Consider the following 26,668-nt stretch of genomic DNA (forward strand, 5'->3'; position numbering starts at 1 on the left):
GTGGAATGCGTTGCCAGCAGCAGTTGTGGAAGCAAGGTCATTGGGGACATTTAAGAGACTGCTGGACATGCATATGGTCACAGAAATTTGAGGGTGCATACATGAGGATCAATGGTCGGCACAACATCGTGGGCTGAAGGGCCTGTTCTGTGCTGTACAGTTCTATGTTCGAACCCCATCCTGCATTTCCCACGGTGGACCCCTAGCCTGCATATTCATGGACACTGAGGGCTTTTTAGCATAGCCAATCCACCTGACTTGCACATGTTTGGATTGTGGGAAGAAACTGAGCCACGGAGGAAACCCACACAGAGAATGTGCAAACCCTACACAGACAGTCACCCGAGGGTGGAATCAAACTGGGTCCCTGGTGCTGTGAGGCAGTAGTGCTAACCATTGAGCACTGTGCCACCCTGTTGGCTTGATCATAATTGTGTTACCAATACCATTTTGTTTTCGATACACAACAATGTACTTCGACATGGTCCAGCAAGGATCCGTGGAGTTGATTTCTGTAATAAGAGGCAGAGGTAGAATTGATGAACATTTTCTAGATTTTACAAAGATGAGATGTGATTCTGATTCAAAATGTACAAGTCTTAGACTTGGGGATCAGCTGGGATTGGCTTGTAGAGCACCACCATAATGTTTGTCAATGATGGAGCAGACTTAAAGGATTACTCCTCAATCCCTACCTTATGTTATGAGGATGCTAGCTGTCCACTTAATCTCCCTTTACAGCAACTGTACCAGTTTTACTGACACCCTACCTACTCATTTCACCTGGAAAGGAAAAATTCAACTAAAGCATCCGTGATTCTTAACAGATCAAGAAAAATCACAGAGTGGTCTCATTAGCTGTCAACCTGGGAATTATTTCCCCTTGGGCTAGGGGTCGGTGGAGGGGGGGTCAAAGGGAAGGTGTCAAGAGACTGGAAGCTTGGATTCCCTCTAGCAAAATGACACTGAGGTCAATTAAGTCACCCTCGTTCCCGCTCGAACAAGACCACACCGACAGCCGTGAAACCTGAGGGTCACTACGCCGTCAGGCCAGGGGAGAGGTTGACAAGGAGAGTCCTTCATGGTCACCTCAGCCAGTTACAGGAATAAACCTGTCACACTCCATCACAAACCAGCAGTCCAGCCAACTGAGCTAACTGACCCGTGTCAATACTATTTGCCAAATTTAGAAATCTTATTCTTCTGTACAAACCTTCCAATGCTCCCCCCCCCCATTCAGCCTGACTGATCAATGTCAAATGGTATTCTTTGCAAAACCATCAACACTACCCGCTCTAATTTCTAATTTCCTGATGTCACCCCTCCCCCTCCAGCCCTACAATCTCCTCTCCCACATTCAGACCCACTCCTGCCTTTAACCAGGGCATTAACTTTAGATTATCTTATTCACTCTCAGTCAATATGATCTGTGGGATGTAAGGACTAACTGACCTGGTTCTAATAAAGCTTCAATATTCAAAGTTACATCACTGTTTGCAAATGCATCCATGACCTTTGCCCAACCTCAACCCCATAATGTCCTCCAGTCATCTAGGATTGCTACACTTGCACCAATTCTGGCCTTTTCAACTCTTCAATTCCTCCCCGGTTGACAGCTTATTTAGCAGCCTGCATTTAGAACTCCAGTGTTCCTTTCCTCATTCTCTCCACCTTCTGCTCCATTAAAAATCTTCTGAAATCTTGCCTCTTTCACTAAGTTTTTGGTTACCTGTCCTCACAATTCTGTTTGATAAATACAGCTGTGCAATGACTCAGGGCATCTAAAAGTGCTATCAAGATGTAAGTTATTGCCGTCCATCTCAGCACATACCTGGCACCCATGAGACTTGGGTGCCAAAGGATCAGTATTAACCTCAAGAGCATGTTCACCTTGTCTGGTCAAATTAGTTCCAAATTGTGTGGAAAGGCATCATTTTGATGGGCGTGTACAAGGTTGTAATCTGCTGGTTTTGCAGTGTATTTAAATACGAGGAAGATGATGAATGTAACACGGTTCCCAGCACCACAGATTGACGCATTCCTTGCTGCTGCAGCTTACGGCCTGACAGCTGAGCTTGTGATTAATCATTACCATCTGCCCAGTGAAAATTACACCTCTCCGGGAGTAGTTAAACAACACTAGGCTCTTACTGAACATTGAAGCTGAAAGTGGTCGCTGTGAAGACTCTGAGTCGAATCATTTTAGGTTGTCTCATCGCAGGTAAACTGGGCTTGTACTCCCTCGAGTATAAAAGATAAAAGCATAATCTCATTGAGGCGTTTATAATTAAAGGATACAATAGGCATGATAGACAGAAACTATTGCTTCAGGCATGTCTTGCTGCTTGTTTTACACGTTGCGTGTTGGATGAACAGAAATTACCTCCTATTAATTCAAAGGAACATCCAAGCCGTTGTCTGCAATCTCTATTTCTCAATTTTTTTTTATTCATGCAGGATGTGAACTTCCACAAAGTCAGCAGCTATTGGTCTCCGTTGGCACTGGGGGCTGAATTAGAGTCTGTGTGGCCATAAAACATTGAGGGCACGCTGCCCAGAGCTCTTGTAATTCTTGTCATCTTGTTCCAATTTCTTTAACTCTCTCTCTTTGTGCAACCAACTGTCCAGGCTTTAAGCCTGGTGTGCCTTCTTTCAGAATCTCTCCTCTTCCATAAACCTTTTCCCTCCTTTATAAGACTCCTTCCAACCTAAGGAAATACCAGACAGACTTTGAACCTGATGGGCCTTAATGTGACTCAACTAATTTCATGGCACTGCTGTGGAGTGGGTTAGCCCATTTTACTACATTGAAGCTGCTATATAAATGCAAGTTGATGCAGCTGCCAATTTGCAACGAGGCCTTGACGTCCCAGGCCATATCATCAGGAATCTGAGGAAATGGTGCCCCATGACAAGATGGGGACTCTTTTGAGCTCCAAAATCTCTCCCTTAGGATTGGCAACTCTCTCCTGATGAAGAACTTATGTCCGAAATGTTGATTCTCCTGCTCCTCGGATGCTGCTTGACCTGCTGTGCTTTTCCAGCACCACACTCTCAACTCTGATCTCCAGCATCTGCAGTCTTCACTTTCTCCTTACCCTCGCAGACTGTCTTGGAGTCACCCAAAATTATAAATCTATTTCCTGTCTCATGCAGGGCAATTTTCCTCTCCTTGTTTTGCTTCAGTTGGTCTAAAAATGAGACTGTGTCCATAAGGCAAGGGGACCATAACACAGGGAGCAGCTAAAACCATGTGATGGAAGAGTGGTTTTGTCACCGGTAGACAGGGTGGCTAAGAAGGGACTTTGCACGCTTGTCTTCATTGCTCAGACCTTTGAGCGTAGGAGTTGAGACATCTTGTTGAGGTTGTACAGGACGTTCGTGAGGCCTCTTCTGGAGCACTGTGTCCAGTTCCAGTCACCCTGTTATAGGAAGGACATTATTAAACTGAAGAGGGTTCAGAAGAAATTGAGCAGGATGTTACCGGGAGTGGAGGGTTTGAGCTGTAAGGAGAGGCTGGGACTTGTTCCGTGGAATGTAGGAGGTTGAAAAGTGATCTTCCAGAGGTTTATAAAATCTTGAGGGACATCAATAAGGTGAATGGCAGGTGACTTTTCCCTAGGATGGGGATTTCAAGATGAGGGGGCATATGTTTAAGATGAGGGGTGAAAGATTTCAAAAAGACACAAACGGCAACTATTTTTCACAGAGAGTGGTTTGCGTGTGGAATGAACTTCCAGAGAAAGTTGTGGATGTGGGTACAATTGCAAATTTTAAAAGATGTTCGGATAAGTACATGAAGAGGAAAGATTTGGAGGGATGTGGGCCAAGTGCAGGCAGGTGGGGCTAGTCCATGGTCGGCATGGACTGGTTGGACCGAAGGGTCTGTTTCTGTGTTGTATGACTCTGTACAATGTTGTGAGTCACTCAGCCATAATTTCACTTGACTGATGACGTACAGGATTGGAATCTCAGCGAACTAAACCACAGGAGGTTGGGAGCAGGTCGAATCCATGTGACGGAACAAACTCAGAATATTGCTTCAATTTGGATTGGTGCCATGCTACAGCCTGGAGGGTGGTCCAGTTAATGGCTAATTGATGATATAATTAAGGATGCATACGTAATAAGAATTGTTCAATTAAAGACTGGGTGTGTAATAATAACTGTCAACAGTTTGATTGGAAAATATCCGATACAGATATCTTCATGGGGATATCCATTGCATTTATGTTCGAAGGGGTTAGCGCTAATATTCCTACCTCAGAGCCAAGAGACCAGGTTCAAGACCCACCTGCTCCAGAGGTATGTTGTAACATCTCTGAACAGGTTCATTTGAATATCTATAAAGAGCTTTAGTAAGGGCTCTTGTGGTGCAGTGGTAATGTGCCTACCTCTAGGCCAGGAGGCGCAGACTCAAGGTCCAACTGCTCTGAAGACATGTAATGATATCTCTGAAAATGCTGATGCGAAATCATATCTATTGAGTCATGGTGCAGTGATAGTACCTCTGAGTGAAGAGGTCCAGGTTTCTATGGAATCCAGTGGCCTGCTTAAGGCCTTCCATGGAAGTCTGTTCCAGTTTCTGTTCTCTTGGTTTGGGCTGGCAGTGACAATATTGAGCACTCCCCACACAGGCACACTATGGGTTCGGTATAGAGTCTCTTTCCCCACAGACTGGAACATGTTTCCTCTTCAAATGTTTATCTAATTCAGAGCAGGCAAGGGCTACTGCTAGACTAATGTTCTGGAGACCTGCGTTCGATTCCTACCACGCCAGATGGTGAATTTGAATTAAATAAAAATCTGGAATTAAGAACTAATCTGATGGTGACCAGAAAACAATCACTGGGGGGAAAATATGTGTGATTTACTAGTCCCCTGTAGAGAAGGAAATTTGTCATCCTTACCTGGTCTGGCCTACATATGACTCTAGACCCATCACAATATAGTTGACTGTTAAACTAGGGCCTAATTGTGGGCCTCATCAATGATGCACACATCCCATGAATCAATAACATAAAATTCTCTTTGAAAGTTGTTACCCAATCAGGTTGAAATGATCAGTCAAATGACACATACTGGATCACAACAACTCACTGCTTTCAAAAGGAATCCACATTTCTTCTTTGATTCATTTACTAATTATTATATTTATATTCTATTGTAATTTCTGAAAACAATGGGGTCATGAGTAACATCCCTGCTTGTCAGTACAACATAGGAACAGACCCTTCGGTCCATAATGTCTGTGCTGACCAGGATGCCATTCAAAACTCAGGTGGAATTTAATTCTGAGAAATGTGAAATAATGCATTTTGGAAGATCCGATACAGGAGGGAAGTGTACAGTTATGGCAAAACCCTTAGTAGCATCAACATACAGACAGATCGTGGTATACGGGTCCACATTTCCCTGAAAATGGAAATACAAGAGGATAAGGTTCTCAAGTGGGCATTTACCATCATCAGGGCATAGGGTATATAAGTTTGCAAGTCATGTTACAGCTTTGTAGAACTTTAGTGAGGCCACATGTGGAGTATTGTGTACAGTTCCGGTTGTCACACTACCACATGGATGTGGGGGCTTTAGAGAGGATACAGAAATGATTTACCAGAATGTTGCCTGGTTTGGAAGGTATTAGCTATGAGGGAGATTAGAGAAACTTGGTTTGTTTTCACTTGAACATTGAAGGATGAGGGCAACCTGATAGAAGTTTATAACATTATTGAGAAGCCTGGATGGAATGGATAGTCACTGGGTAGAAATGTCAAGCACTAGGGGATACAAGTTCAAGATAAAAGGGAAAAAGTTTGAAGGTGTCATGAGAGGCAAGTTTATTTTCTACACAGAGGGTGGTTAGTGCCTGGAATGCATTGCCAGTGGAGATGATAGAGGCAGATACAGCAACAATGTTTAAGAGACATTTAGACAGACACACAAATAGACAGGGAATAGAGGGACGTGGACCACATGAGGCAAAGCATTTTCAGTTTAGAAAAGAATCATGTGTCAGTAGAGGCTTGGTGGGCCAGAGGCCTGTTTCTGTGCTGTACTTATATTGATTCTTTGTTTTTAATCTCATCTGCCTGTACTTGGTCCATATCCCACTATTCTCTGATGGTTCATGTGTCTTCCTAAATACTCTTAAATATTGCTGTTGTATCTGCTTCTATCACCCCACCCTGGCAATGTGTTCCAGGCAAAACCAATGACTACAGATGCTGGAAACCAGAGTCTAGATTAGAGTGGTGCTGGAAAAGCACAGCAGGTCAGGCAACATCCGAGGAGCAGGAAAATCGACGTTTCGGGCAAAAGCCCTTCAATTTTACTGCTCCTCGGCTGCTGCCTGAACTGCTGGGCTTTTCCAGCACCACTCTAATCTAGAATGTGTTCCAGGCACCTACCACCCTCTATGTAAAACTAACTTGCCTCTCACATCTCCTTTAAAACCTCCCCCTCTCATTTGAAAAGTATTTGACATTTCCACCTTCGGAAAAAGCCACCAACTGTCCGCCCTGTCTGTGCCTCTCATAATTTTATAGACTTCAGTCAGGTTACCCCTCTGCCTCTGATGCTGTAGAGATAATAATCCAAGTTTGTCCAACCTCTCCTTATAGCAAATACTGGGAGCTCTGTGTTCAAGTCTCAGGCCGGGATTTGTTGGCCAGTTGTGTTCACTATGAGGTCAAACCGACGGAGCACCAACTTGTAAAACCTTGCAACACACATTACTGGCAGGTGGTAAGATTGCCAGAGATTTTCACTCTACAGCATGACCATCCTGCTCCGTAGTCTAGTTTACAAGTGACATCTTGTGATACATATTGCCAAGGCAACTAGGACTCCTTGGTTTCGGGGCTGGGGCTGGAGGGAGCTGCTGATCGCTCTGGCTGCCTGGCAAGGATCAGATTGATGCCAACATCGGCATGGGGGTTCGATCCCCATTCTGGCTGGGGCAGAGTCAACAGCTGCCTCTTTGCTCTACCACTAGGTGAAGGTGTTGCTCCTGGTGCTGTGGGTCAGACCTCAGGCAGGGGATTGAAGAAGAAGCTGTGTATCAGTGTGGACCTAATCCAGGAGGCCGGTCTCCACCATTGGGCCGATCGCTAGTGTGCGGTTCAGAATGACACCAACAGCACGGCTCAACATCTTTCCCAGCTGAGGATAATTTTGCTTCTGCCTCCTCGCAGGCTACAAAATTCTGTCACAGAAACAATCATCTCTTTGGGGTCCCATGTGGACCATGACTATTTACCTCCGACCTATTGAAGTGCTAAAAACAGCAGCGTTACATCAAGGATATGCCCTGTTCCTGACAATCCTGTGTTATATTGCTGTTGATGTACAATGTGACCGGATTCTTTGCTGGCTTATTCTCTTTGTTCTTTGTCACTCTTATTTCAGCAACCTTTAAGTTTCCTTATCTCTATTTTCATTCTTCATTTCTTCTGTTCTTCTGCACCTGTTCTTATCTACCTTCGGGGTCGTGCTAGGTCTGTGACCTCTTGTTGTTTTGCCACCTTTCATATTTTCTGCTCAATGGAAGTATAGAAGGGTCGCTTTATTTTACAAAACTCCTAGTTTTTTTTGGCTGAAGAAGCACTGACTTACAGTTATCGGTGTCTTCTGAGACCACTGGAGTTCCCATGCTCTTTACGATCATTGAAGCACTTTGGAGTGTTTTCCCTTTTGCAGATGTAAGTGTGGACAAAGGTGATGTGCTCCCCTCTCCCTCCAGCGAGCTAGATCACAGAATTGAGATAGTTAGAGAATTTTCAGTGAAACCCCAGTGCAGGCTTAGAAATCGTCACACCGTCCCTGCAGTTCTCCGAGGTATATAACAGGACAATTGGTGTAACATTCAATTCCTGTATTATTCCTCCCTTGAGTTCAACTGGGACAACACTACTATTATAGGACAGGCCAAATAGAGAAAAACCAGGGAATTCCAAAAGGCATGGCACTCATCCACAGGTTCTATCAACAAACACATCGACCTGGACCCAATATACCGACCACTGCAGCAGACAGCTGGAACTGACAACTGGAAGCGGCAGATTCAAACCACTATAAATGCCGCAGGAAACATCACAGAAGCGCTTCACAGGAGGCTCCCAAGCACTGAGGATGTCACCTAGACAGGGGACGAAACTTCTGCAACACAAATTCCCAGCTCGGCGAACAGAACCACAACAACGAGCACCCGAGCTACAAATCTTCTCCCAAACTTTATTCCTCCTTTTACCCTGAGATCCAGCCTTGGTGAACATTTGATGGATTTTGGATTCAGGAGTAATTTGTTTGAGATGGGGCTGGATAGCATAGAGATGGGAGAGACCCAAGAAAAGTTGATACTTGTACACTGTGCCTCAGAAAGCAGAAATCCAACAAATATTCAAGCAGATTGCAGAAGACTTGAAGAAGTTGATACCCTAGCGTGGTATCCTAGGGTACAGTCAGTTCCTCCTTAATGTAACAGTTGCATTCCTGTACGACCCCATTCTACATAAAAATCACCGAGTAAAAATAACACTTAAAGTGTTGTTGATGTAATTGTGTTATAGCCAACACATGTTCGTGTTTTAGAAACAGTGTTCCCTATTCATCAATTGTCTTATAGCCAATTCACATTAATGAAAGACACAATAGTGAAACTGACTGCATTAGTTTCAGCTTCAGGGTTACGGATTCAGTGGCCTTACTGCTGTGTCAATATGTCCCCTCCAAAAGGTCCTGTGGGCTGATGATCAAAAGCAAGAGAGAAGTTCTACTTTGAAGATCATGTTTAAAAATACTAAACATTACAGCACAGGAATAGGCCCTTCGGCCCACTAAGCCTGCACCAATTCCTAAACTTTATTTAGACCCTCTACTTATTGTCTGTACACAGTTTCTATCCTTCTGTTCACCTATTGTTCATGTGTCTATCAAAATATGCTTCAATTGTTGCTAATGTGCCTGCTTCCACTGCCTCCAGGCACCCATCACCCTCTGTGTTAAAAACTTTTATGCATTTCTGCCCTAAAATTTCCCTCTCTCACCTTGAACCTCTTGTTGTTGACCTTTCCAGCCTGAGATAAAGCCTGACTATCCACCTTATCTAGGCCTCTTATAATTATGTAGATCACTATTGGGTTGGCCCTCAGCCTTCATCTTTCCAGTGAAAACAAATCCAAGTTTATCCAACCTTTCCATACACCTGAAATCTTCCAGACCAGGCAACCCCCTGGCAAACTTTCTTTGCACCCTCTTCAAAGCATCCATACCCTCTGGCAGTGCGGCAAATAGAACTGTGTGCAATTTTCTAAATGTGGCCTAATTAAAGTTTTATACAGCTGTAACATAACTTGCCAAAGTTTATATTTGATGCTCCAGCCAATGAAGGCGTGCACGCTGTATGCTTTCATGACCTCATCCACCTGTGTTGCCACTTTCAGGGATCTCTGGACGCAGATTCCTATGTATGTCAATGCTCCTAAAAGTTCTGCTATTCATTGTATAATTCCACCTGAATTTGATCTTCCAAAAATGCATTTAAGACTAGAAGACATAGGAGTGGAAGTAAGGCCATTCGGCCCATCGAGTTCAATCTGCCATTCAATCACGGCAATGGGCATTTCAACTCCACTTGCCCGCATGCTCCCCGTAGCCCTTAATTCCTTATGAGATCAAGAATTTATCAATCTCTGCCTTTGTCTGGATGAAACTCCACCTGCCATTTCTCTGCCCAAATCTGGAACCTATCTGTATCCTGCAGGATCCTTTGCCAATCCTCCTCACCATCTGTAACTGTGCCAAATTTTGTTTCAGCTGCAAATCAGACCACCTACATTTTCCTATGTATATAATACAAACATCAAAGGACCCAGCACTGATCCCTGCGGAACGCCACTAGTTACTGGTCTCCATTCCAAAAATCACCCTTCCACTGTTACTCTCTATCTTCCATGAACAAGTCAGTTTTGTATTCATCTAGTCAGCTGATCCCAGATCCCATGAGACTCTATCTTCCGTACCAGCCTGCCAATAGGTTCATTATCAAATGCCTGACTAAAGTCCATGTAGACAACATCCACAGCCCCTCCATCATCAATCATTCTTGTCACCACCTCCAGAAAGTCAATCAAGTTGGTGAGACATGGCCTTCCCAGCACAAACCTGTGCTGCCTATAATTAACAAATCTATTTGCTGGATGAGGGTTTGCTCACTGAGCTGGAGGGTTCTTTCCAGATGTTTCATCACCCTACTAGGTAACATCTTCAGTGGATCTCCGGGCGAAGCACTATCGATAATTCTTGCTTTCTATTTATGTGTTTGGGTTTCTTTGGGTTGGTGATATCATTTCCTGTGGTGATGTCATTTCCTGTTCTTTTTCTCAGGGGGTGGTAGATGGGGTCTAACTCGATGTGTTTGTTGTTAGAGTTCCGGTCGGAATGCCATACTTCGAGGAATTCTCGTGCATGTCTCTCTTTGGCTTGTCCTAGGATGGATGTGTTGTTCCAGTCAAAGTGGTGTCCTTCCTCATCTGTATGTAAGGATCCTAGTGAGAGTGGGTCATGTCGTTTTGTGGCTAGTTGATGTTCATGTATCTTGGTGGCTAGTTTTCTGCTTGTTTGTCCAATGTAGTGTTTGTTAGAGTCCTTGCATGGTATTTTGTAAATAACATTAGTTTTGCTTATTATCTGTATAAGCCCCAGCTATTTCCTCCCTTGCCTCATACAGTACCCAGAGGTAGATCCTGTCTGGCTCTGGGGACTTGTCTACTCAATGTATTTCAAGAAACCCAATACTTCCTCCTTCATTATGTTGATCTGCTTGAGAATATTCGCACACCTTTTCCTAACCTCAACATCTTTCACGTCCTTCTCTTTGGTGAATACCGATGGAAAATATTCATTCAAGATCACATCCATTTTCTCTGGCTCCACCCATAACCTCCCTCTTTATCCTTGACCGGACCTACTCTTTCCCTCGCTATCACCTTAACAAGAGGAAAGAGAGAGGTGGAGTGAATTAGGGGAGGAGATCCTGAGCTCAGGACCCAGGCAGCAGAAGGTACAGCCACCAGCAGTGGTGAGGAGACTAAAACTGAGGACAGTAAAAAGGACAGAATGGAAAAGTGTGGAGATCCTGGGGAGGTATAGCATTGGAGGAGGCTAAGACGAGGTCAAATGAGTGGTGTGGAGGGGATCTGAAAAGACAGATGAAGATTTTAAAATCATGGTGTTGTTGGACCAGGTGGAAATGAAGATTCACAAGCAGAGAGCGTTATGTGTGAGGGGGAGTGGACACAAGATAGGCTATGGGACAACATACAAAGAGCAAAACACTCCAAACTTAGTAATTTCTTATTTGACTGGGTCGTGCTTTCACCCAGTTCAGAGGCAGGGGACTGTATTCTGTTTCTGAACATTGTTACATGGATTCCTGCTCCCCACTGTCTTAATTACAATGAACATGTATTAGGTAGGAACAGATCTGGCTTGAGTAGAAATCTAATGTCACTATGTTTGAAAAGCTTTATACAGCTTTTTGTTCCCCTCACAGACTCTGAGTATCGGAAACATATTTTGCTGTTAACTCATTTACTATTTCTTACTCGCTCTGCATCTGGCTTTAATTCAATTACGTCTCGTGTACTGGAATGGAACTGAATTGAATTAAGTCTTTGCTTTCTTACTTTTTGCTCATTCCACACCAGAAACAAAATCCACTGAAGATAAAAATGCATTAGGGATTTATGGATCCGAATGACTAACCGCAGTGCCATGGACCTACGATGATTGACTGAGATTGTCCCTCGAAATCAGATTAAGGAATTAATCCATTAACTGTACTTCTATTATGTACAGTGTTTGCCAATTGTAATTGGATTTGGGCCTGGATTTGAAACACTGTTAATCAGCCTCTTGTTTCTGGTTTGAATTTTGTCTGAATTAAACTATGATCTAATTGATCAGTGGGCGAATTTAAGTTTAATTGTCAACTTTCTAATTAAGAGTCATTTTAATATTCCATCTGTGGTGGGTTATCAGTGTTTACTTTCTCTTTGTCTGTAGTTCAGCCAACTCTGGCTCGATATATCCGAGGAGATTTTACCACATGGCCTCCAACAGCAACCTCCCCACCTGTCATTTTACATCTTGCCATCCATCCTTTGACACCTCCGCCCTTGCCATCGCTCTCTTCCCCACATTCTATTGGAGGTGGAAGGGCTCTTCAAACACCCGAAGCCATTCCACCTCCATCATGTGACCACCCAACTCCATGCTTACCCAGGTTCGCCACTTGCTGAAACCCTCATCCATTACTTTAGTGTCTCGAGACTCGCCATTCAACTACAATCCCTGGCTGATCTCCCACTCACCTGTAAACTTGAGACAATCCAAAGCTCTGATGCCAACATCCGAATGTATGCCCAGACCTGTTTCCTTATCACCCCATGCTCCCGAATCTATATCGCCTCCCAGAATGGGTACCACATAGAGGAAACTGTTGGGCACCATTGTGTACAACAGCTACTCACCTGCTGCCACCTCCCTGCTCGTTCCCCTGAGCTGTGTAAACTGTTCCTTTTTAGTCAATGATCCAACTCTTTCTTGAAAGCCAGAAATAAATCTGTCCTCATCAGGCCGTCAGGCAGTGTATTCCAGAACAAAACTGAGTGAAAGATGTTTTTCCTCTACTGCTTCGTTTGTCAATCACTTCTGAAGATACCCTCTAGTTCTCAATTCTTCCTCCAACTAGAATAATTTCTCTCTATCTGCTCAATCTGTTCAAATCTCCTGATCAATTAATGTCTGAATTTTAAAATTCTCATCCTTGATTTCAAGTGCTTCCAGAGTCCCAACCCTCCCTATATCCATAACCCTGCCCAGTCCCATAACTGCGGTAGGTGCTGGTCAGGTGAATTGGCCGTTCTAAATTGTCCATAGTAATTAGGTGCATTAATCAGAGGGAAATGGGTCTGGGTGGGTTTCTCTTCGGAGGGTTGGTACAGACTTGTTGGGCTGAAGGGCCTGTTTCTACACTGGAGGGAATCTAATCTAACCTGCCCTGCCCAGTCCCATAACTGTGCCCATTTCCATTACCCTGCACAGCCCCTTTGTTCTCTCATATCTTTCCCCTCTCACCTTAAACCTATGCCCTCTAGTTCTGGATACCTTCACCCCAGGGAAAAGACTTTGTCTATTTATCCTATCAATGCCCCTCATAATTTTGTAAACCTCTATAAGGTCTCCCCTCAGCCTCCGACACTCCAGGGGAAACAGCCCCAGCCTATTCAGCCTCTCCCCATAGCTCAAATCCTCCAGCCCTGGCAACATTCTTGTAAATCTTATCTGAACCCTTTCAAGTTTCACAACATCCTTCGGACAGGAAGGAGACCAAAATTGCATGCAATATTCCAAAGGTGGCCTAACCAATGTCCTATATAGCTGCAACATAACCTCCTTTTGTTCAGCAACACTCCCCAGGACCTTACCATTAAGTGTATACGTCCTACTATGATTTGCTTTCCCAAAATGCAGCATTTATCTAAATTAAACTCCATCTGCCACTCCTCAACCCATTGGTCCATCTGATCAAGATCCCGTTGTACTCTGAGGTAACCTTCTTTGCTGTCCACGACACCTCCAATTTTTTTCTGCTTCTGTGGCTATGCCTTTAGCTGCCTGGGTCCTAAGCTCTGAATTTCCATCTCAAAACTTGTTCACCTCTCGATCTCATTTACCTCCCTTCATCAATTCATAGAGCCTTAGATATATACGTCACAGGAACAGACCTTTAAGTTCAACTTGTCCATGCAGACCAGATATCCAAAACTAATCTGGTCCCATTTACCAGTTTTTTAAAATAGAATCCTTGCAGTGTGGAAACCTTCGGCCCAAATGTTCCACACTGACCCTCCGAAGAGCAACACATCCAAACCCATTCCCCTACCATATCAGATTTGGCCATATCCCTCTAAATCCTTCCTATTCATATACCCATCCAGATGCCTTTAAATGTCGCAATTGTAACAGCCTCTTCCTCTGGCAGCTCATTCCATACACGTACCACCCTCTGTGTGAAAAAGTTGCCCCTTGAGTCTGTTTTAAATCTTTTCCCTCTCACTCTGAACCTGTGCATCTAATTTTGGACTCCTGCACCCCAAGGAAACGACCTTATCTATTTACCCTATCCATGCCCCTCAGGATTTAATAAACCTCTATAGGGTCACTCCTCAGCCTTCGACGCTCCAGGGAAAACAGCCCCAGCCTGTTCAGCCTCTCCCTGTAGCTCAAATCCTTCAACCCCGGCAACATCCTTGTAAATCTTTTCTGAACCCTCTCAAGTTCAGCAACATCCTTCCGATAGGAAGGAGACCAGAATTGCACGCAATATTCCAACAGTGGCCTAACCAATGTCCTGTACAGCTGCAAAATAAACTCCCAACTCCTGTACTCAATACTCTGACCAATAATGACAGGCATACCAAACGCCTTCTTCACTATCCTATCGACCTACGATTCCTCTTTCAAAGAGCTATGAACCTGCACTCCAAGGTCTCTTTGGTCAACAACACTCCCCAGGATCTTACCATTCAGTGTATAAGGCCTGCCCTGATTTGCCTTTCCAAAATGCAGCAGCTCGCATTTATCTAAATTAAGCTCCATCTACCAGTCTTTGGCCCAATGGCCCAACTGATCAACATCCTATTGTACTCTGAGGAAACCTTCTTTGCTTCCCATGACACCTGCACTTTTGGTGTCATTTGCGCACTTACTAACCATACCTCCTGTATTCATATCCAAATAATTTATATAAATGGTCCTTGCACTGATCCTTGTGGCACACTGCTGGTCACAGACCTTCAGTCTGAGAAGCAACCCTCTACCACCACCCTCTGTCTCCGATTTTAGAGGCAGTTCTGTATCCAAATGGCTAGTTCTCCCCCTATTCTGTGTGATCTATTCTTGCTAACCAGTTTACCATGAGAACCTTGTCGAATGCCTCTCTGAAGTCCAAATAGATCATGACCACTGCTCTGCCCTCATCTATCCTCTTTGTTACTTCTTCAAAATCTCAATCAAGTTAGTGAGATACCATTTCCCACACACAAGGCCATGTTGACTATGCCTAATCAGTCATTGACTTTCCAAATACATGGAAATCCTGCCCCTCAAGAGTCCCTCCAGCAACATGCCCACCACCGATGTCAACCTCACCAGTCTATAGTGCGCTGGCTTTTCCTTACCACCTTTCTGAAATAGTGGCACCACATTTGCCAACTTCCAGTCTTCCAGTACCTCATCTGTGACTATCAATGGTACAAATATCTCAGCAAGAGGCCCAGCAATTTCTTCCCTCGCTTCCCACAGAATTCTATGGAACACAGTCCTGAGGATTTATCCATCTTTATGCATTTTAACAGGTCCAGCCTCCTCTTCTGTAATAAGCACATTTGTCAAGATGTCGCTATTTATTTCCCCACATTCTATATCTTCCATATCCCTTCTCTACAGTAAACACTGATGCAAAATACTCATTTAGCATCTCCCCCATCTCCTGCGGTTCCACACATAGGCAGCCTTGCTGACCTTTATGACCCGAAATCACGCGATATCAGGTTGTAGTCCAACAGGCTTATTTGAAGTCACAAGCTTTCGGAGTGCTGCCCCTTCATCAGGTTAACTTCATCACTTCACCTGATGAAGGGGCAGTGCTGAAAAAGCTTGTGATTTCAAATAAATCTGTTGGACTATAACCTGGTGTCATGTGACTTCTGACCATGTCCACACCAGTCCAGTGACTAACACCTCCACATCATGATCTTTAAGGGGGCCCCTATTCTCTCCCCAGTTACTCTATTGCCCTCTTAAAACTTATCTCTTTGACCAAGCCTTTGGTGATCTGAGCAAATGTCTTCTTGTGTAACTCAGTGTCAACCATTGCTTTATAAAACTCCTGTCAGCACCTCGGGACAAATGATCATGTTAGAGGCACAATTCCAATAAAAGCTTTGCTGTTTTTGGATAATGACTGAATACCAGTCAGACGTTCTTCTTTCTCTCTTGAAGGCATTAACTCTTCTTTGCTTCTTGAGCCTTGTATTTATTCCTTTCGAGTCAAGGCGGTGTGTTAACCTAGCTACGCTAACTGTCATTTCTCCATTGAGCGTTGAGAAGATTCACTGATTCAACGCTGAGCGCACTTCAAAAGTATTTTATTGGTTGCGGCATGCCCTGAGGTGCCCAAGAAATGTGACTTCTTTCATCATCTATTTCAAGCTTGTTAACACAGGATGTGTTGAGGCCAGGCTTATCACTGTCCTGGTCTTACCTCAAGTTGCTGATGTGAAAATCAAATTGTATTTAACAAACTTACAATATAACACCAGAAGCAAGGGAAAGAGTTTTGCAATGTTCACGCTGAGATGATGGCACTAAAGCACAAGGCTTTATAAGCAGAGGCTGAAAGTCCAAAAGCAGAAGATTATTGAAGGACTTTTGTAGGAATTGGGAGGTCTTGTTACAGCTGTAAAGGACGTTGGCCACTTTTGGAACACTGCCTGCAATTCTGGTCTCCCTCCTGTAGGAATGATGTTGTGAAACTTGAAAGGGTTCAGAAAAGATTTGCAAGGATGTTGCCAGGGTTGGAGGGTTTGAGCTACAGGGAGAGGCTGAATAGGCCGGGGCTGAGGGATGACCTTCTCGAGGTTTATAAAATCATGAGGGGTATGGATAGGGTGAGTAGACGAGGTCTTTGCCCTGGCTTGGGGGAGCCCAATAAGTTTGAGATGAGAGGGGAAAGATTTAAAATGGACTGAAGGGGCAACTTTTTCACACAGAGGGTGGTGTGTGTATGGAATGAACTACCAGAGGAAATGGTGGAGGTTGGGACAATTGCAGCATTTAAAAGGCATCTGGATGATTACATGAACAGGAAGGGTTCAGAGGGATATGCACCAAATGGACCGAGATCAGTTTGGGATTTCTGGTTGGCATGGTGTTGGGCCAAAGGGTAAAGTTTCCGTGCTGTACATCTCTATGACTCCGAAAAAGCTAACATGACCTTAAATAGAATCGAATTCCTACAGTGTAGAAACAAGCCCTTCAGCCAAACAAGTCCACAACGGTCCTCCAAAAAGCATCCCACCCAGACCTATTCCCCTATCCTACATTTACCCCTGACTAATGCACCTCACCTACACATTCCCAAACACTATGGGCAATTTAGTATGGCCAGTTCACCTAACCTATGCATCTTTGGATTGCGGGAGGTAACCCACACAGATAATTGTCCAAGGCTGGAATCAAACCTGGGTCCCTGGCGCTGTGAGGCAGCAATGCTAACCACTGAGCCACCATACCGCCACAGCAGCTTGTGGAATATCGTGTCCATCACTGCACATTAGGAATACTATTTACACCTTAAGAGAGGATGCAGGAATGATTTCCTGAAAAGAGGGCTATGGATGAGGAACTTGTTGGAAACAACTGTGTCTTCTGTTTAAGGAGGAGCTGACTTGATAGAAGTGTTCAAAATCAAGAGTGTTTGAACAGGGTTGATAGGGAGAAAGTCTTCTCATTGGCAAAATGATGTCAAGAATTGAAGGTCAATTTGGGATGATTGATAAAGGAATCAAAAGCGACCTGAGCAGATGTTGTTTACTTACTGATTCATTAGGATTAAGAACGTGCTGTACAAGAACATGGTGGAGGTTAATTTAAACAAGGCTTCAGAAGGGAAAGTGATAAGTACCTGAAGTAAAAGAATAATAATTATCGTCCAGAAAAGGTCATGGAACTACCTAAATTACACCTGAGGAGAGCTGACACAGGCTTGATGGGTTAATGGCCTCCCCCTGTGCTGTCACCATTCTAAGATTGTATGTCAAGGAATTCTGTCAATATGGAGACACTGGAGAAGCTGGGTTTATCCTCCCAAGAATCAAGACAGTTCAGACGTGGTATTGTAAAAGTGTTTGAAGCTATGAGAGTGTTTTTTTGTCATTTTACAAGACGTATTTACTGCTGTATGGGCAAGCATTTATTGAGTACCCCATATTGTCCTTGAACTGAGTGGCTTGCTTGGCCATTTCAGAGGGCAGTTAAGAATCAATAACAGTGCAGTGGGTCTGGACTCATATGTAGGCCAGTCTGGATAAGAATGATGCTTTTCCTTCCCTCAAGGACATGATTTAACTGATTGCTCTAATCAACCTGCTCAGAAATGTTATTGGACACCTCTGGAACAGGTAGGACTTGAATCCATGTCTCCTGGTCAGGGGGAGAGATATGGCCACTTTAGCACAAGGGGGCCCCCAAGAGGACATCACTGAATTTTTGAAACAATAGTTGACGGTTGTCATGTCACCATTAACAATGATTAGCTTTATAATTGAAGCTTATTGATTGAATTTAAATTGCACAAGCTGCTGTGGTGAAATTTGAGTCCTGGCCCTGAGGACTATTCATTCAGTGACATCCCATGACTCCTCCATTGTCCCCTGAGGACAGATGTTTGATAAAATAAAGAAAGACAATGAGCCAGGTGGGAAAGTCAGTAGAAAATACAGATGAAAGATAATTGACAGTAGAATTTAATTCCAGCAATGAAAGGCTTATCTTATAAAGAGAGATTGAGCAGTTTAGACCAATACTTGGTCGAGTTTACACAAATCATGAGGGACATGGATTGGGTGAATAGACGAGGTCTTTTCCCTGGGGTCGGGGAGTCCAGAACTAAAGGGCATAGGTTTAGGGTGAGAGGGGAAAGATATAAAAGAGACCTAAGGGGCAACTTTTTCATGCAGAGGATGGTACATCTATGGAATGAGCTGCCAGAGGAAGTGGTGAAGGCTGGTACATTTACAGAATTTAAAAGGCATTTGGGTGGGTGTATGAATAGGAAGGGTTGAGGGGGATATGGGCCAGATGCTGGCCAATGGGACTAGATTAGATTAGGTTTGGATATCTGGTCAGCATGGACGGGTTGGACTGAAGAGTCTGTTTCCGTGCTGTACATCTCTTTGACTTTATGACTCTCAATAAGACCCCTGGCCACATGGGTGTTTTCCCTGGTGGCGCAAGTATTGAATAAAATTATTTTGCACCATGGTGTCTTCACTGAGTCCCTGCACTTACACACACACAAAAAGGAGAATGAGAGCAGATCTAATGGAGGTATATAAGATACTAAAGAGGATTGACAAATGATTTGGAGGTGCTGGTGTTGGATTGGCGTGAACAAAGTGGGATTGATGACAGAGATGTAAAGAGGATGGTTCCCCTTGTGTGCCACCTAGAACAAGAGGTCATAGCTTTAGGATAAGGGGCAGCAGATTTAAAACAGGGATGAGGAGGCATAGCTTCCCTCAAAGCGTCATGAATCTGTGGAATTCACTATCCCAGTGGATGCCAGGACATTGAATAAATTTAAGGAGGCGTTAGAGATTTTTTTTAGTTAGTAACACCTTAAAGGGTTACGGAGAGTGGGCAGGAAAGGGTAATAGAGGTTGAGGTGAGATCAGCCATGATTGTATTAAGTATTGGAGTAGGCTTGAGGGGCTGAATGGCCAATTCCTGCTTTTATGTTCTAACTGGGAATGTACGTGGTGGTCCGCTCTGACCTGGAACACAGTATCTAAAAAAGTGGTGGAAGCAGATCCAGTGGTAACTTTCAAACAGAAATTTGGTAATATTTTGATTTGGTTTGATTCATTGTGGTAACATGCGTGGGTTTCCTCCGGGTGCTCCGGTTTCCTCCCACAGTCCAAAGATGTGCGGGTCAGGTGAATTGGCCATGCTAAATTGCCCGTAGTGTTAGGTAAGGGGTAAATGTAGAGGTATGGGTGGGTTGCGCTTCGGCGGGTCGGTGTGGACTTGTTGGGCCGAAGGGCCTGTTTCCACACTGTAAGTAACCTAATCTAATGTACCCTGGGTACAGTGAAAAGTTTTGTGTGCAGTACAGGCATATCATACCATACAAAGTGCATTAGGGCAATAGAACAGAGCGAGGACTACAGTGTTAGAGCTGCAGAGAAGGTGCACAGAGAGCGAGATCAGCATTAAATTTAAAAGTTGAGAGGTCCTTTCAGAAGTCTGATAGGATTATGCGTTATAGAGCTGAGGGAGTGGTACTAATTGACAAACTGTTTCAAAGGGGCAGCACAGATACAGTGGGCTGAATGGCCTCTCTCCCTCTGCACGCTTTAATTCTATAGTGGAGAAACAACCCAGTAAAGCTGATGCCAGAATATCTTTGGCAAACAGTGTCAAGACAGAAAAGACAGCATTAGCAGAGCCCCAGCAAGACAGAATAATTTAGTTTTATAGCAGGAACAATGATCAGATCCAAGGCATTTTTCTTTTAATATGGATTCTGCTGAATTTTGAGGAGACATCAGTTGAGACTTATGCAGGCGTATGAATTCTGCATTTCCATTCCTTGTATGTCTCTCTCTCTCTCTCTCTCTTGCTCTTGCTCTGCCTGTCCTTCATCTCCCCTTTGCCCAGATGCAATCAAGTTGAGAGCTTTTTAATGCCCGTGTAATGCATATGTTGAGCACAAGGCAAGATTGAAGGAATGGGGAGGTCCTCTCGACCTTCATAAAGTGATGCTCAAGGGTCATCATGCTAAATGGTGGAATTAGTTTTAGTTGAAGTATGGTTCATGGGGGAAGGCTGACCAATTTAAAAGATTGGAAGCTTTGAAATGCAGCTCTGACGCTTATGTCAAGCATTAGCACAAAGCTGGCATTTTCTTGGCCGTCTTCCAGTCTTTGAAGGTGCTGCCACCACAGTAAAACTCTCTCTCTCTCTCTCTCTCTCCCTCCACAGACTGATTCATTCGTGTAGCATCTTTCTGGCTGTCAGTGACTAGGAGGCTGTAGCCAAGAGAGAGAAAAAAAAGCACTGCATTTCTGTAGCAGCTGTACGGCATTCCAAAGCTGTCAGCCAAGTGGGTTTTTTTTAAGTGCGGTCCCCTGTTGCGGAGGAGGGAAACATGGCAACTCACTTACGCACAGCAAGATCCCACAGACAGCATCGAGGCGAATGACCAGACATTTCATTTGTTCCTTCAGCCATGGTGGCAGAGAGAGACAGACATCGGCCCAGGAAATGCTTATGTAAACGAGAGAGGACTGTTAAGAAGTTTGCTGAATTGTTGGCGCAGTTCTTTTTGCAGTTAACCCACTGTCCACTTGATCCATTAGAATGTCAATATGAATCTAAATAATAATGTATCAGTCTACTATCTACAAAGAGAGCTAAGCGATATACATGTGACAAAGCTTTAATGTTGTGAAGTAAGATTATTTCGAACGGAAGAGATATTACTGTGTGTAGTGTTCGTGTGTCGTGCTGTCTGCCTTTTTATGGGAATTTATAGAACACCGACTGTGTGGAAGCAGGTCATTCAGCCCATCAAGTCCACACCAACCTTCTGGAGAGTACCCTATCTCTGTAATTTCCATGACTAATGCACCTAACTTACACATCCCTGAACACTGTGGTCAATTTAGTGTGGCTAATCTACCCTAACCTGCACATCTTTGGATTGTGGGAGGAAACCGGAGCACCCGGAGGAAACTCATGCATATGCGGGGAGAATATGCAAACCATGCATAGATGGTCACCCGAGGGTGGAATTGAACGTGGGTCCCTGGCGATGTGTGAACTATTGAACCACTGTGCCACCCATGTGTGCTTATGCTTTTGCTCTTGCTCAACACTGACTTGAACTTTAGGGTTTGTTCTTTAGACTTTTCTCCTGCCTTAGTTGAATTATTTAGGAGCCATGATTGATTGTGTGGAAGAACAGGCATGAGAGGCAGTTTTAATACAATAACAACAATGTCTATTTGTATAGCACCTGTGCATTTCCCCTCTTTGTTCGTTCATGGGCTGTGGGTGTAGACTCCCTGCACTGTGGAAGCGGGCCATTCGGCCCATCGATTCCACACTGGGCTCCCCTCCCCCCTCCAAAGAGCATCCCACCCAATCCCTATCTTTCCCCTCGCTAATCCACCTAACCAACCCACCCCTGGATACAATGGACAATTTAGTACAGTCAATCCACTAAACCTGCACAACTTTGAACTGCAGGAAGAAACTGGAGCACCCAGAGGAAACCCACACAGACTCCGGGAGAATGTGCAAACTGCACAGTCTGTCACCCAAGGCTGGAATTGAACCAGGGTCCGTGGTGCCGTGAGGCAGCAATGCGAACCACTGAGCCACTGTGCCACCCACAGAACTGCTGAGTGTCACTTGCCCCATCCCTAAATGCACTGAGACAGATGCCTTTTTGGTGAGGTGTCTTTTTGAGCCACTATAGTCTAGTTGGTCTTCATGGTTGGTATGAGAACTCAGTGGCTTATAAAAGAGAAGCCTCAGCCCCTGCATTGTCCAACAGGAATCTCGTGCAAGATAAGCTGTGAGGACTGCAAGGAGAATGAGCATACTGCCCATAGACCAGGGACCCATTTAGATAGTAGGGGAGGACATAGGAATATAGTTGTGGCTAGCGACAGTATAATTAATGGGGCGGATAATGTTCTCTGCAGTCAGGGGGTCCTAAAGGTGCGTTTCCTGCCTGGTACCAAATTTATGAACATATACAAGATAATGAGAGACATAGATAGAGTCGATAGTCAGAGACTATTTCCCCGGGCAGAAATGGCTAACACGAGGGGTCATAGTTTTAAGCTGGTTGGAGGAAAGTATAGAGGGGATGTCAGAGGCGGGTTCTTTACACAGAGAGTTGTGAGAGCGTGGAATGCGTAGCCAGCAGCAGTTGTGGAAGCAAGGTCATTGGGGACATTTAAGAGACTGCTGGACATGCATATGGTCACAGAAATTTGAGGGTGCATACATGAGGATCAATGGTCGGCACAACATCGTGGGCTGAAGGGCCTGTTCTGTGCTGGACTGTTCTATGTTCTACGTTCTACGTTCTATCTCCTTTGGGATGGAGAAGAATTTTGGAGCTGGATAGAAGTGATCCAGTAATCATTGTCCACATCAGTATCCACAACATTGGGAGGACTAGAAAAGAGGTTTTACTGAAAGATTATGAGCTAAATTATAAAGCAGGTCTTCCAAGATAACAATCCCCAGATTACTGCCTGAGTCATGCACAAATTGGTATTGGGTCAGTAAATTTAAGGAATGGTATATATGGCTCAAAAACTGGTGTTGGGAGGGACTGGCACCAGGACCAGGGTAGAAAGGAGCTGTTCTAGTGGGATAAGCTTCACTTAAACCATCCTGGGACCAATATTCGATTGAATAAACTTATAAGGGTTGTAGAGGGGCCTTTAAAATAGAGGGAGGGAGGGTTTGACAGAGGGGAAGTGTTGACTTACAAAGCAAGGGAATATGGAAGACTTACAGGGCAGCTATTTGGAGAGCTAAAGCCGGATTGGGACAGGATGTTCTAACATTGAAATACATCAGTAAAGAGAGGGAAAAATGGTAAAAAAAAAAGGCAAGATTAATGGTTCTTTACTTGGATGCATGTACATTGAAAAGGTCTTTTCCCCTGGATGGGGAAGTCTAACACTTGAGGCCATAGGTTTAAGGTGAGGGGGAAGACTTAAAAGGGACCTAAGGGGCAATCTTTTCACTCAGAGGGTGGTGCGTGTATGGAACAAGTTGCCAGAGGAAGTGGTTGAGGCTGGTACAATTACAACATTCAAGGCATTTGGATGGGCACATGAATAGGAAGAGTTTAGAGGGATAAGGGCCAAATGCTGGCAAATGGGACGAGATTAATTTGGGATATCCTGTCGGCAAGGGTCTGTGTTGTTCATCTCTATTGGCCTTTGACTCTAATTGGGCAAATGGGCTGAGGAGTGGAAGATGGAGTTTAATTTGGATAAATGCAAGATTTCGCATTTTGTTTAAACAAACAAGGACAGGATTTATCCATTTAACGGTAGGGTCCTAGGTAGTGCTGTCAAACAGAGAGTCATTGGGGTTCCTGTACATAGTTACTTGAAAGTTTGTGATGAGGCTGCTCCTTTAACAAGTTGTGTTTTCCTTGGTTTTTGCTTTCAGAGGGGTTGGAAATGCAGAGACTCCAGGAGGTCAAGGTTTGGATGGATTTTAGTGCCAGTTTTATTATAGCCAACAGATACTGCCTCAGGCAAAAGGCTTTCAAGTTTTAAAAAAGAACACTTAACACTGAAAGGGGATTGGCCAGTACTCCCAGCTCAGCGAGTCTCTGGTTTGGTTTGGTTTTAGCAGGCAGTCATTGGTGAAGCTGCTGGACTCAATGACGCAGGTCCATGCTAATCCTCCCTCTCTCTGACATCTCTCCATAAGGACCTATGTTGGATTTCTTTCCTATTTTTTGGCAAATGTGTGTTTTTGGGGATTGTGGCAAGAGTTTGGAACAGAATCGTTAAGTTGGGATAATCTGTTGGGTTTTCAGAAGCTATTCCGTATTTTATTCTCTTTTGTTTGTGTTTCATTCGGTAACCTTGCAAATAAAGTCTGTTTTGTTGAAAACTAAATAGTTGGGCCAGCTGCATCCCTCCTGGAATATCCACCCCACACCTACTTAAAACAACTAGACAATTTATCGTCCGGGCTAATTTCTTCAAATGTTTTGAGGGGGCCTGGCTTGGTCCATGACAAATTGCATCACAGGTAGTCAGGGTAGTTAAGAAGACATTTAGCACAACATGACCTCCCAACTCCTGTACTCAATACTCTGACCAATAACGGAAAGCATACAAAAGGCCTTCTTCACTATCCTATCTACCCATGACTCCACTTTCAAGGAGCTATGAACCTGCACTCCAAGATCTCTGTTCAGCAACACTCTCTAGGACCTTACCATTAAGTGTATAAGTCCTGCTAAAATTTACTTTCTCAAACTGCAGCACCTCGCATTTATCTGAATTAAACTCCATCTGCCACTTCTCAGCCCATTGGCCCATCTAGTCCAGATCCTGTTGTAATCTGAGGTAACCCTCCTGGCTGTCCACTACACCTCCAAATTTGGTCTCATCTGCAAACATACTACCTGTACCTCTTATTCTCACATCCAAATCATTTATGTAAATGACAAAACGTAGAGGACCCAGCACTGATCCTTGTGGCACTCCATTGGTCACAGGCCTCCAGGCTGAAAAACAACCTTCCATCACCACCCACTGTATGTTACCTGTGAGCCAATGTTGTATCCAAATGGCTAATTCTCCCTGTATTCCATGAGATCTAACCTTGCTAATCAGTCTCCCATGGGGAACCTTGTTGAATGCCTTACTGAAGTCCATACAGACCATATCTACCGTTCTCCCCTCATCAATCCTCTTTGTTACTTCTTCAAAAAATTCTATCAAGTTTGTCAGACATGATTTCCCACGCACAAAGCCATGTTGACTATCCCGAATCAGTCCTTGCCTTTCCAAATACATGCACATCCTGTCCCTCAGGATTCCCTCCAACAACTTGTAGGGTGGTTATGGTAGGGGATTTTAACTTTCCAAACATACACTGGCACAGCCATAGTGTTAAAGGTTTAGATGGAGAGGAATTTGTGAAGTGTGTACAAGACAATTTTCTGATTCAGTATGTGGATGTACCTACTAGAGAAGGTGAAAACTTGACCTACTCTTGTGAAATAAAACATGGCAGGTGACTGAAGTGTCAGTGGAGGAGCACTTTGGAGCCAGTGACCATAATTCTATTAGATTTAAAATAGTGATGGAAAAGGATAGACCAGATCTAAAAGTTGAAGTTCTAAATTGGAGAAAGGCCAATTTTGATGGTATTAGGCAAAAACTTTCAAAAGCTGATTGGGGACAGATGTTTGCAGGTAAAGGGATGGTTGGAAAATTGGAAGCCTTCAGAAATGAGATAACAAGAATCCAGAAAAAGTATATTCCTGTCAGGGTGAAAGGGAAAGGCTGGTAATTATAGGGAATTCTGGATGACGAAAGAAATTGAGGGTTTGGTTAAAAAAAAGTAGGAAGCATGTGGAAGGTACGGACAGGATAGATCGAGTGAATCCTGAGAAGTGTATAACGGCAGTAGGAATATACTGAAGAGGGAAATGAAGAGGCCAAAACGGGGACATGAGATAGCTTTGGCAAATAGAATTAAGGAGAATCCAAAGAGTTTTTACAAACACATTAAGGACAAAAGGGTAACTAGGGAGAGAATAAGGCCCCTCAAAGATCAAGACCGCAGAAAATGGGGGAGGTACTAAATGAGTATGTTGCATCAGTATTTACTGTGGAAAAGGATATGGAAGATATAGACTGTAGGGAAATATCACATGTACCCTAGAACTCTGTGGGAAGCTAGAGAAGTGATTGCTGGGCCTCTTGCTGAGATATTTGTATCATCGATAGTCATAGGTGAGGTGCTGGAAGACGGGAGGTTGGCAAATGTGGTGCCACTGTTTAAGAAGGGTGGTAAGGACAAGCCAGGGAACTATAGACAAGTGAGCCTGACATCGGTGGTGGGCAAGTTGTTGGAGGGAATCCTGAGGGACAGGATGTACATGTATTTGGAAAGGCAACGTCTGATTATGGATAGTCAACATGGCTTTGTGCGTGGGAAATCATGTCTCACAAACTTGATTGAGTTTTTTGAGGAAGTAACAAAGAAGATTGATGAGGGCAGAGCAATAGATGTGATCTATATGGATTTCAATAAG

The sequence above is a fragment of the Hemiscyllium ocellatum genome, chromosome 12, assembly GCF_020745735.1.
Source record: "Hemiscyllium ocellatum isolate sHemOce1 chromosome 12, sHemOce1.pat.X.cur, whole genome shotgun sequence".
Taxonomy (NCBI): Eukaryota; Metazoa; Chordata; class Chondrichthyes; order Orectolobiformes; family Hemiscylliidae; genus Hemiscyllium; species Hemiscyllium ocellatum.